Source organism: Cupressus sempervirens, chromosome 10, assembly GCF_028749045.1.
Source record: "Cupressus sempervirens isolate cs-2001-9-10 chromosome 10, ASM2874904v1, whole genome shotgun sequence".
NCBI classification, from domain to species: domain Eukaryota; kingdom Viridiplantae; phylum Streptophyta; class Pinopsida; order Cupressales; family Cupressaceae; genus Cupressus; species Cupressus sempervirens.
In genome coordinates, this window is record NC_143127.1 from 162,363,969 (window position 1) to 162,378,418 (window position 14,450).

Below are 14,450 nucleotides of genomic sequence, written 5' to 3' on the forward strand. Positions count from 1 at the left end.
AAAGGGTAGATATATGAGACAAACTTGTATTGATTTGAATCTAAATCATACTACTTTGAGAAGAGCACTTATTCGATGAGAGAAAATTGATGATCCTCTTCAAAATGAAACATGGGAATTTGATGGGAGACTTCCACATTTTGATAAGAAGCTATTTGACAATGTGAAGGAAGAAATTACACAATTTTGACACTCTAACTCATGAGTATTACCCAATGCTAAAGACGTCTTAAAGTTGAGAATTGGCATCAGAGACCACACGCCACATCCTAAACACCATTTAGAGGTAAGTCAAACTATGTTGTTCAAACAATTTAGGGAGAGTCATCCAAGTCTTCATATATCACAAAGGACTTTTGAATATTTGAAGCCATTTTATTGTGTGCCACTCACAATTTGAAATACATGTTGTTACAAATATCATGTTGAGTTTTCTATGCACTATGAACTATTACGCTCCATCCATTCTACTTTGCATAGTAAAGAAATGTTGGAGGATTGTGGGGCTAGTGGGCTTCCAAAATCATCAAGAGACTTGCTAGATCAACTCTTATGTCATAGAGTTTATGGTTTTTCCTTTTATAAAAATGTGCACTTAAATGAGAAGTGTTAAGAATGTGGTGGCTTATCTAAGTTTGACACATGTTTCCATGAGGGGTGTGAACAAGATCTTGGAAAGATAATACTGAAAAAAAGGGTATATGAAATGGTGAAATAAACATTGAAGAGTGGGAGTGAGAGCTCTAGATGTGAATTGGTTGGAAAAGATATCAGTGTGGGTAATTTTATTTTAGATTTCAAGGAAAATATTTTTTAGAAGTATGTAAGACATAGTCACAGGTCTCAGTGGTTGGATCAACAATTTATAACCTGTAAGGAGACTTTTCCCATTGGCACTATTATATCAGTTATTGATTTTTCTGAGAACTACACATTGCAACCTCAAAATGAGACACAATCTCAGTATTACAACTCCATTCAGATTGCAATTTTTGTTCACATAACATATAGACATGCCCCTGATAGTGCAGAAGATAATCGAAAGATTATTAGAGAGTATCATTTTTTTATGAGTGATGATAGATCTCACTCTCACAAGTTTGTGCAACATTTTTTTGAGAATTTTTTTGACTTCTTAGATGAGCATGCAATTGCTATGGATAGACATATCATTTGGTCAGATAACTGTACAGGTCAATTCAAGAATGCTCGTATGTTTTATTGGTTGTGTAGGATGCACGTAGAGAGAGGGGTGCCTCATATTTGGAGTTTTATTGAGTCCGGCCATGGAAAAGGGGAACATGATGGAGCAATGGCATGTGTGAAGAGAGCTCTAGTTAAGGAGCAACTGAAGATTTCAACAACAAAGCTTCTTAATGCTCGTAGCATTGTTGATTGGTGTAGTTTAGCATTATCACAGGAGGGGACTCTTGATTCAGTGGTACATAGGTTCTTTTGATTGGTTGAGGAAGGGTCCATAGGTGATAGATCAGATTGTGCTACAGTGAGAGACTCATAAAAAAATGCATTCATTTCGGAGCTCTGATTCTAGTACATGGACCATTTGGACATGACAACTAGCTTGTTTTTGTCATACTTGTTTTCAGTTTGATTGGCATCATTGTGAGTCAAGTGAGTGGGTGGACACATGGGATCCACATTATATTACTCCATTGTCTATCATACCCTCTATAAAAAATGATGACATGGAAAGTTCACTTGAGCATAACCATCTATCAGATCTACTTCAGCCAGGACATGTCTTTGGATTGGTTGCACCACAGGGGAATGATGAGAAATCCGATTATTGGTTAGCATGTTGTGTAAGAGGAAAACAAAAACTTGCACAACCGCTCATAGATGATGATGGATTCACATATCCTATTGGTTTAGTGGTTGTTGCTAGAACATGGTCGTGGACATACATGCTTAGAAGGAACAAAATTCCTGCATTCAAAGACTATTAGAAGCACAAAGTAATTCTCATATATTCGTATCTTATTATAGCAAGAAATGTAAAGTTATTGAAGCATCAAGGAAGACCAAAAGTAAAAGAACTTTTTACTATTGCTAATGCTGATCATGAAGCCCTATTGGAGACCCTAAAATAGAGAGAGGACCCTATTGGAATACTCGACTAGGTATATATACTTCTTATGTTATTTTCTTCATAATGATTTAATGAATTGATGATTATATTGTTTAATAAAATAAGTTACTAATTTTTGTATGATATTGGAATGTAGGTACATCATGAAGTTTTGGAGGGGGGTGGTATTGGAGAGAATTTCTAAAATTTATGATGTATTATGATGTAAAATGTGTACTTTTTTTGTGTATGGGTTTTGTATTTTGGTAGGTTCGTTGTAAGGAATTATAAGAGGAAGATATTGAACAAGTTCTTGCAAATCATATTTGCATGTGATACAAGGCTATAAGGACAATTTTAAGAGCATTTATAACTATATGAAAGATAATTGCTTGCAGATATCTTATTACAGATTTGGTTTTTTCCTTATTTGACATAAACTTGACATTATGATTATTAAAACTATTTTTATCAAAATAATCAAATAAGAAAAATCTATAAAGTACGGATGAACAATTAGAATACTTTATTTCTTCCATTTTGCAACCAATCATAGCATTTGAAAGCATAAAGCGTCATAATATTGTATAATATTTTGAAAGACTTTCATATTTAAAAGTTGTATGAAGCACATTTCGGATAAGCCATGAAATCCATGAAAGAAGATAGCATGTAGGATAAGAAATTAAAGCCAATAAGCAAGATAGGATATGCATAATGACATGATATAAAGTTGGATATGAAGGCTATGAGTGAATGAGAAAGTAAAATAGGGAATCTCATGGATAAGATAATGGTTTTCACCAAGGCACATTTTTTATCTTCTTTTCTATTTTTAAAATTTTTTTTTAGAAACAAGTCAACTATTTTCAAGTTAGATAGTGTTCCTAAAGGAAAGATAAGTTATGATAAGCCAAGATCATAGATAGTATTCTCAATGATGTTGATAGGGTGAAAGAAGTGAGATGATAGTAGGATAAGAGTTCATTCCTTGGAAGGATTATATGAGTATGGATAGTAGGTAAGTGTAGCTTTGAAAACATTGCATAAGGGTAGGTGACAAAGTGGGGAAGACCAACATTTATACACACCTTGGAGGGTTTTTGAATGATGGAGGAATCATAGAGGAAATGGATCAAGGTTTAGATGTATGAGCTGGTAGGACAATGTTAGAAGAAGATTGAGTGGAATATTTGTAAGCTTTTGAGAAAGATGTTTGGAAGAAAATGGAGTGGATGCCTTTGGAATATTGAATGTCAAATTGGATTTATGTTCAATATTAAAGTCTTTCAAGAGAGACTTTGGAGAGCTAGAAGTAGAAAGTGTAGGAGAAGGTTTGAAGACTTTAGATTAGATGGATAAGGACCAAAGATAGAATTATGAAATGCAAAGGGATAGTGACTAGGGATTTCAACATCTTTAGAGTGAGTAGCATGACCAAAGTCATGAATAGACTCATGAGTACCTTTTATAGGAGAAAGACCTTTGATAGAAGTGTTTGAATCTTGAGCATAGTTTTGAAGTGGATATGGAGAAGTAGAACATGAGGGGACACTTTGATCTTGACATCTTTCTTTATATAGAATAGAAAGATAACTTTTCCCATAAGTTTCAGTAAGCTCAATGGAGGTAGTGGAAATGGTATCCTCATCATATGTAGAAGGTGGGTAACACATAGGATATAGAAAGGTGAAATTTTGGATGAGATGAAAAGGTGTTTGATCTTGATCTTTATTTATATATTTTTCTTTTTGAGAGTCATCTTGATATGGAGCACCTTCTAAGGACAAGGGAAAATGTGAGGTGAGCATGATATAATCTTAAAGCAATAATGCAAGTTTAGCTAAAGTGAGCATAGTAATCATAGTATTGCATGAATGTTGAGGATATTTAGTCTTAGTAGCATGGAAAAGGTTTGCAGACAAGTGAAGGTTAGCTTGATTTTCTTTTAGTTGTAGCCCTTGAGGGTACACATGGTCTATATGGAAAGAATTAGGTTCTTTGTTTGGTGGAGGCATTTTCAAAAGCTTTGAAACTTTAGAAGGTTCATTAGTGTTATAAGAAGTGAAGGTGTCAAGGAAATCATCACTTGACATAGGTTCATCAGCATGATCTTGTGACACATGAGTCATTAGAGGTATCAACAATCCCATCATAAATGAGATCTTCGATTTTATGTTTCAACAGTATGGAATCTTTAGTTTTATGAAATTTTCTTCCATGGAAGTGGCAATAGTGATAATTTCTCCACCATGGAGGTTTGATTTTGGGTTCATAAGTTCTAGAGTTGTCTAGTAATGTGATGGATTCATTATCAAGAAGTGTTTGCAAGATGTTTTCATGAGAATCTTCCAATGGAGTAAAAGTTCTCTCAAAAATTTGTCCATGATAATTTTTTTGTTTCTTAAGTGAATAGAATGCATCCATGTCTTCATCACTATCTCGGTCAAAGATAGGTCCATAATGAAAGTTTGGCATAGGCTCAAAGGAGGTATCACTTGCTTGTTCTCTAAAGAGGTCTTTAGATGTAGAAGATGAAGATACTTGATGTCTTGGCGTAGAATATGTAGACCTTGAAGAAGATGACCCGTGTGTATGTAAAGGTCTTAAGGGAGATTAATTTGAGAATGCAATATTCTCCTCTAACCTTTTCTCAAGTTTAGAATTGATTTCTATCATGTGCTTAGAGAGATGAAGTTAAGAAAGATTATTTGTCTCTTCTAGCTCTTTGTATTGAACATATAGATCTTGAAACTCTTTAGTGGCATGGAGGATATCATGATCATTTAGATTTGGTTGAGGTTTGGTAGCACAAGGTTTGAATACCATAGTGGTAGATAGATAATAAAGCATGAAGGAGACAAGAGGAAGCTAATAAGGTGACACAAGATAACTTGATGTCCAAACTAGAGAGGTAGAGTGTTCACATGTCAAAGAGAGGTAGAAATGAATGAGTGACTTGTCAAACAAATTGTCCAAGCAGGTTACAACACTAGTGACTCAAGTCAAGAACTACCAAAAAATCCCAAATAGTAATGTAGATAAAGAAAGAGAGATGACGAGTGAACAAATTTAAGTGTAGTCAATAGATCAAGGAAACCATTTAGTGAAAGAAATTCTTAGTATGCATATCATAGACCATGAAATTAGAAAATACCAATAGCTCTAAGACCAAAGAGCCATTTTAAGCATGTTCAAGCACTAGAGACATAGAAAATCAAAGTCAATTTATGAAACTCCCCTTAGAAAAAAATGCAAACAAATATTTGCACTTGAAGTTTTGACATGGTTGAAAAAGTTTGACAATAATTGATAATATTGCAAGCTTGATGTTCAAAAGCAATTTTTTTTCCAAGAAAGATAGTGACACATGGAGTAGTCTTCAAACAATCAAGCAAGGCACAAAGCAACCTTTCATGATACAAGTCAAAGGGGTCAACCTTTCTTGACAACTTTTAAAAATCTAACTCCTAATGGCTACAAGTCAGTGCCATTAGCTCTGAGTGGGTGGGTGAACCATAGTGATACCCTTGTTCCAACCAAAAAGATCCTCTATCATCCATGGCCACCCCGTACCGAGGAGTCCCCAAGGTTCTCTATGTGTGTTTTGAGGTCGATATTCTGAGGGTCATAACTTGGAGCTCATGAGGGCTATCGATAAACTATCAAATGATATAGGATGTTGATGTTGAGGCCTAAAATAACCTATCTCATTTTTGAGAGATCACATTTCGTTTGGATTTGGCACAATGATCTCGCTCGATGCCAAAACTCACAGTGTGCCTCAGTTCATAGGTGCACCACAGTGTAACTTTGAAACTGCTGATCTTGGCATTGAATCATCAGTTCCATTAGATCTAGATGGGCAGGTGAACCCTAGTCATACCCTTGTTCTAGCCACAAAGACCATCCATCATTTGCGGCCACCCCATACCGAAGTCTCCAAGGTGCTCTAAGTGCATTTTGAGGTCGATCTTTCGAGGGTCATAACTTAGAGCTCGTGAGGGCTATTAGTGAACTGTCAAATGCTATAGGATAGTGATACTGAGGCCTAAAATAACCTGTCTCATTTTCAAGAGATCACATTCTGTTTGGATTCAACACAGCATCTCACTCGATGCCAAAACTCAATGTGTGCCTCAGTTCATAGGTGCACCATAGCGTAACTTTGAAACCGCTGATCTTGGCATCGAATCATTAGTTTCATTAGCTCTAGATGGATGGGTGAACCCTAGTCACACCTTTGTTCCAGCCACGAAGACCATCCATCATTTGCGGCCACCCCGTATCGAGGAGTCTCTAAGGTGCTCTAAGTGCATTTTGAGGTCGATCTTTTGAGGGTCATAACTTAGAGCTCGTGAGGGCTATTGATTAACTATCAAATGCTATAAGATGGTGATACTAATGCCTAAAATAATCTATCTCATTTTTGAGAGATCACATTCTATTTGGATTTAGCACAATGATCTCGCTCGATGCTAAAACTCACAGTGTGCCTCAATTCATAGGTACACCACAATGTAACTTTGAAACCACTGATCTGGGAATCGAATCATCAGTTCCATTCACTCTGTATGGGCGGGTGAACCCTAGTCACACCCTTGTTGTGGCCATGAAGACCATCCATCATTTGCAGCCACGCTGTACTGAGGAGTCTCCAAGGTGCTCTAAGTGCATTTTGAGGTCAATCCTTTGAGGGTCATAACTTAGAGCTTGTGAGGGCTATCAATCCACCATTAGAGGAGAAGAGTTTGTAAGAAGTAGTGGCTTAGTTTTTTTGCTAAAATAAGTTAGTGGGAAGGCTTTATTAGAGGGTCTTGGCCAAACTAGTGGGGTGTCGGCCCACTCTCTAATTTCAGAGATAGTTAGGTTTTGGAGGGAGATTAGGGGAGCTCTACTACAACTATCCTTACCCTAGCTTGGACCAAGGTTGGTATCTCAAACTTGCTTCTTTTCCATTTCTTTCTTTTAGCATGGTTAAGCAAATATTCAAGCGTGGAGTTTATCAATGGAGTATGCATTGCATTGCATTCTGGAGTAGCATTCATGTGAGTGCTTGAATGGTGTTCATTCCATGTAGATTAGTGTGACACCATTGTGCATCTTGTTGTATTATGTGGAGTATTGTGAGTATGAGGTTTGGATTTCGTCTATTTCCTTGTTGTATTATGGGTGTTGATATTGTGTTGTGAAAATGTGATGTGCTCTTGAAAATTTCTTGTTTTATTTCTACTTGGTTTTTTTTTCTTGTTTTGTGCTTGAGTATTGTTATGGGTGTGGGACTTACACTCACCCTTGTGGGAAGGGAAGAGAAGTCCAAGGTGAAGGACTTAAGTTGGGTTCAAAAAATGTATTAAGAACCTTGGAGTATGGGCTCCATTGTATGCCATAACATTTCATATCTTGCTGGGGGTGATAAGGAAAGTATGGTGTAGAAAGGAAGTTTGAGGAGTTACAACTGATGGTAGTGGGTTTGGAGGAGGAAATGTGGAGGCCCCGAGAGGGCATTAAATTGTTGATTTATGATAGCCCCGAGAGGGCATGAAATTTTTTGAATTATGATAGCCCCAAGAGGGCATGAAAATTGTTAATTGTAGATATGGTTTGGTATGGCAAGTCTCCATTTTAGAACACACCTTCACCCTATGTTTATGGTTCCATCTGTGAAGCCATTGTGAAATAGCCTTGGGGGGAAATTGTTCAAGTTTTAAATGTAATGTTTATGCATTGAAATATTGTATGTGTATCCCAGTTTGAGCCTTGTTCCCTAGTGCGGGGGTGGTCTCTTTGAGGCCTATGGTTAGGTGGAAAGCACCCATGGTCCTTGTTATTTTGTTGTGTTGCATATGCAGATTTGTGTCCAAGGGAGCAATGGAAATGGCTTGAAATGATCATCTTGCAGATTGATGTTGGATGAGAAAACTTAACATTGTGCCCTCATTTGTGAAGGAGGATTCACTAGCTTGTTCATGTTCTCAACGATCATGTTGGACAATGTTCATGCTACTCATTGTCCATATCTTCGAATGTTCATGTTCCTTATGATTTTGAAAAGTCCCTTATGTTGCCCCATTGTGATGGAAGGAGATTGTATCATTGTTACCTAATGTACGTGTAGAGGAAATAATTGATAAGGTTGTATATGCATGTTTCATTCGGATTTTATATTGTTATGAAAGCATCGGTATGAGTCATAGATTTTCTTTGACATCCTTGTTATCATTTGAAAATGTGAAAGAAAGTTTTCTCCTTGTGGTATTGTAAATGACTAGTTGATAATAACAATCCATAGATGTTATGTGATACCATTGATTGTATAAATTTAAAACTTAGTAGATTTCTTACAATCTTGTTGTGCACTCAATAATTTGGAAGGAAAATTTTATGTTCATATCACATGCATGGATAACATTGATGTTAATTACCAAGATTAATGCAATTCTAAGCAAGGAAATCACCAAATTAATTTCAAGATAAAACAAAATGAAGTTTTTTGTAAGAGAAGACATAATAAAATATATGAGATACATTGTTGTAGGCATGCAGTTTCCTCTCTAGAAAATGTATGGTAAAGGCAAATAAATCTCTTACTTAATATAGAGCAATAAAATATTTAAGAATATTCCCAAATTCTAGACTGCTATCAAATAAAAATAAAAATAATAATAACATATAGAGACTAATGAGTGTCCTAGACTAATATATTTCCTAAGTGATAGAATGGTACACATTACAATCTTGTGACCTCTAAGTCACGTCCAACACTCTAATTATAAATTAGTAATTAAATAAATAAAGGCATATTAGTGTGCATGTTAGAGAATATGAAAAATTTAAATATTTAACTCAAAAATAAAATAAAAGCCAAGATTGATCTTGACTACCCTTCTATAGTAGCCCCCAACATTTCCTAAGCCATCATAATGAAAAAAGTTTTCTCCACTCCCCAAGGTGTATTGTTAAATCTGACATTCATTTTGACATGTCATGTCAAAACTTTTATCCTTGAGCTTGCCTTCTTGAAAAGGGGTTTCATCCCCATTAATATACTTGGGTACATAGGAGAAAGGGTTTATGTCACATCCTTGTCTTATGCACTAGCCGTCCCCTCCTTGCAGTAGTGGTCACGTGTTCCCAAGCATAGGTAGTCGACTTGAAATTTCTTGCAGCAGTGGTCATGTGTTCCCAAGCATAGGTAGTCGACTTGAAATTAAGGGGGAGTTGGATAGCAATCCCAAGGGATTTATACTTAGGAGAATGTCAAGTTGAAATTTAATATGACTTGTTCACATTAGGATTGTTGATTGGAGGGATGGGAAGAAGATGTCCTAAGGCTTGGATTAGTCAAAATTCTGCACATGACCCACGTGGGACCTTGTGGGGACCACGTGTAGGAAGAAATGTGGCCTTTCAAAGAGTTAGGGAATGATGAGGATTTAAGATAAATAGGAGATTCACCCTTTAGATTTATTTTTATTTTTATTAGATAATTATTTAATCATTTCAAGTCTTGAATAGAGGATAATGACACTTAGTGTATTTGACCTTAGTTTAAGGGTAATTTTTATATCAAGGGGCTCATTTAGAAACATGTAACAATTAAACCATATGGTAATGGAAAAGTTCAATATAGGAAAATAAATTAAATGAAATAAATAAGTTTACGAGAATGCATATATAATTGAACATGATTTTAAGTACAAAGGGTTTAATTAAATTAGTGTTGAGACTATAAATTAGGATAGTTGGATGTACATATAATAGGGTTAATATGAAGTAAGTTGTCGGGATGATGGGATTGGAGAATCAAGGATAAGGATGGATGGTGGATTAAAATAATAACTCATATCTAGTTTTATCTAGTCAATAAAGCACATTGATAGATAAGAGTTACTAGATAGAATTGAATGCATGACAAACCTGTGTAGATGTTGGATTTAATGTCAAGTGAATTTTATATTTGGCTTGAGAGAATGTTAGTTAGATAATGAATTTGTGGATTTGATTGAAGATATTAGTAGAATATCAAAGTCGATAGAATATATATACCAATTTGAAAATGTAGTGTAGGAATAAAGCTTTAGTTAGCTACTATGTAATAAGGGTCAATAGGCATGTCATCAGAGGTAGCTCGTTAGCTCATGTACCCTATGTATAATTAATGATAATATGATTCATGTACACCACATTGTACTATGTTAGTTGGATGAAATGATGAATACATATATGTCAGAACGACAAGGTATGTTATATACAAACCTTATATATACGCTTGCACCTAATCCTTGCATAAACAATTCATCTAACAAATTTAAATTGACACACTCAATGTGATGGTGTAGTAGGATGTGTTTAAATACAGATCATGAATTATTATTAGGGTAAGTGCACCAAGTTGTGGTGCCAAAAAGATGACACCTCTTTTTCTCATTCTAGTTTTGCAAAGCGCACACGTGCTATAGTGCGTACGCACTATAGTGCACATGCACTATAGTGTGTATGCATTAAAGTGCGTGCACACTTTAATTTTTTTTTAAATTTTTACAAAGCGCGTATGTGCTATTTAAAAGGCTTTAAATAGTGTGTGCGTGCTATAGCGCGCACGCACTATAGGGCACACACACTATTTAAAGCTTTACATTCTACCAAGCCTAATGTTTGGCTTTGCCTTGGGGATCCAACCCAAAGCTTTGGAGTCTATAAACTGGTCTAAGACGTGTTTTGTTGCAAACATACAAAAAAAGATTGATTTTTCTTGTGTGCTCTCCTTCTAGTTTCCTCATGGTTGAGCATCAATAAAATCAGGTTAAATGACATTATGGGTCTTTGTGTTAGCTACACAACCATATAATTTATTTTTTATTTAAACTATTTCAAGCCTTTCATCTATAATTTCTTTTGAATGTATGTCCATTTTTTGTCAAAAACCAACATGTACTAATTGGGCTATAGATTTTAGCTCGTTCATCAAATTTTGCAACAACTTAGTTTTTTAGAAACTAGACTCCATTCTACACACTTTGAAAAAAACAAGTTTTGATTTTACATTAGTTTTCAATCATTTCTAGGGGGAGCACACAAATATTTCAAGTTTTTGGGATGTGTCCGATTAAAAAATTCATTAAAAAAAAATACACATTATAAAATTACCCAAAAAATCTAGGATAAACTAAACAGTGTTAGGTAACTTTTGACTAGAGTGATTAAAGATTTTCAAAAAAAAAAGTTAAAATTTTATGGGGGCCACACTTTGTACTATGTTATGTTTTTCTAGAATAAACAGTACCACTTTTTGTGGCCCCCTTTTTTGAGGACCTAAAACTAAACCATTTTGAAAAAAAATTAGTAGTTTAGAAACTAGATTCAGAGGACTATGACTTTTATTTTTGTCATATCATAAAATTTTGAGCGTAACTATCTTCAAATTCTTGTTGAAGTCCAAAAATTGCTAATTTCAGGAAAAAGGTTTCCACTTATACCCCCCTTTTGGCACCACAACTTGGTGCACTTACCCATTAAGTACTTTGAATTGGCCCTTAGACTTACTAAGAGTTCCTCATTTTATGTGCTTACTAATTCGTACTATGAAACTACTTTGAATCTTAACATGCTTTGATAATAATAATATTGATAGTGAGAAAGTGAGCTTATGATGAATAATTAGATGTAATAATGTAAAATTTAAATGTAATAGTCTAGTAATTATAGTAATTAAAATAGTAAATGTAAAAGCATGGAAATGTAGCTAGATTAGTTAGTAGTTGATGAGCTAGATAGTTAGTAATTGTCTTTTGTTAGAGTGAGTTTAATTTATGTATTGAAATAGTAATTTTTGTGTTTAGGAAACTATAGTGAGTGCTACTTGGGTGAGGAAGCAATGTTGATAGAATGCATAAGGATGACTAAATAGAGTAAAGAGGGAGAAAATGACTCAGTATTGGTCCAATCTTCGAGAGGACCTGTAACCAGTAAGATATGGATGCAAGCACATGATACACATTTGGCACATAAAATAAATTGTTTATTCCATAAGTTGTGTAACTAATGTGTTGAATGATGGATACTATCAATGCAAGTGGCCCCTTCTCCATCATGTAGACTTCGAAGCTACCTTTGGGGCATATCTTTTCTAATTTCCAATGGTTAGATTCAATATAGTGTGGTAGATAAGTGCACATTTTCTTATTTGACTAAGGGTGCTCATGTGATGAATACTAAATCTAAATTCTCTAGATACGTGTGTTTAATCGGTTAAGATATACTACACTTCCACACCATATAGTAATTGTCACATTAATATATATTGTAATGATTAATGAATGTGTATACATTGGTAATGAGGATAATAAGTAATTCTGATCCCCTTCCCTTACATGCTAGAATCACGACCTAGTCCATATGATACAACCAATAGAACCTATTAGAATATTAGTATCAGAGGCTTGTTAGGATATGAATTACCCACTAATTTATGAGTTTTGTATCTTGAACTTGCTCATTTGACTCGTGACGCTAACTTGAACTAGGCTGTCATCCAATCTATTTGAAAACCACCTGTGACTAAAATGTTACAACCGGATGACACTATCCACATGAGTCTTGAACTCCTATTCAATGATAACCTTGTTTTACAATATGTAATTTCTTATGCGACTTCATAAGCTACAAAAAAAAAAAAAATTGTTGTGTTTTTACTAGTAAAATTTAGAGCATGACACATGATCCATGATAAATTGAACAATACTAGATACTAAATTAATATGTATATCATTGTGCACATAAATGACAAAAATATATATCAAAATACATGTATCCATAAACAAAATTTTACACAAATATATATCAAAGATCATGTATCCATAGACAAAGTACTCAAACATATATCAAAATACATAGATCCATATACAAAATGTGTCTGATCATGCCATCAGAATGTGTATAATATCACTGTTTCTTTATACAACGTGGCATATGCCATCTCAAAATGTCTCATGATGCATCCTACGAAAACTATACTATCCTAGGGTGCTGGTGGATGATCAAAATGCAGCCTCTTCACTGCACTAGGTGGATCGGATGCCTCCTACATAAACAAAAAAGGAAAACCCAAAGTTAGACTACTAAATTTATATGATTCTACGTATCTAACATTGAATTACTCAAATGCATAATGATCTTTTGCATAATGGAGATTAATACTATCAAAATTTCATAATAAATACCTCTCTCGTCAACCTCCTACACTGGTCAGGAGTCCTCTCGTATGCCCTCGACAATGATGGTACCTCTCTGATTGTGGGTTGTATATGTTCAAATACCTTTGTCAGATGAATCTACAATTTAAACTATAACATTATAATTCATAGCATGCTAAGTTTATAACGTATTTAATCATGAATTCAAACTACAACTTACTATTGTAGGCTCCTCCTCAGGAGTGAGTGGCCGCGTCATCAAATCTACATAATTTTCCCGTCAGACCTCATGTGCACTAGGAGTCTCCTATGAGATACAAAATAGTAGTTGTTAATATCACGAAAATTAGTTTTGAATTTATTTATGAAGATAAGTGATGCAGGAGCATCCCATGCTCATCAGGGGAACATTGAAGATCCAAGGCATTATAGAGGTTTTGGAGCATCTCTTGAAGTCAATTGGGCAATCCTTGCACCAATTATGGCTCATGGAAGCATACAAAGTTATAATGTTGGACTCATATGTGAAAAAAAGTTGCAATTGGGCATGAGATAGGATTTTAGGATTTTATATGGTAGATGAGTCATTTGATAGGTTCATGTAGGTTTTCATGATCATATCTTGTCATTAGACAAGTCGAAATGTTCAATAAGCCCATTAAAAGCATAGTTTAATAACTAGAAATTTGAATAGTAACGGTTAAGAGTTTTTTGGAGGGAAACTCCATAATTTAAATTTTATGAAGAGTTAACAAATGAAACCGATTGGAGGTGGTTGAGGGGATTACTAACCATCCCTTGAAACTTATAAATTATGATTGTACAACATCAAGGGTCAGATTTGTATGGACTGTCTCAAAAAATTGAATGAAAGTGATTGGTTTTCAAGAGCAACTTGAAGAATCCTTTGTTTTGTAAGTGCTTTCTGATATTGGAATGAGTGGTAATATCATATTAGATATGTAAATTCATGGTGAATGCTGAAGGAGAAGTTCTAGAATTGAGTTTTGGGGTTTGAACAACCAAGCCATGGTTTTTAAGCCATTTTAAGGAGGGTTTTGAAGTTTGGGTGTTTAGGAGTGTTACCAACACCTATAATCTTCAAAATACTTTGATTTAGATCATTAATAGAGACTATGAAAAAGGATTAAGTCAGATTGCAAGTT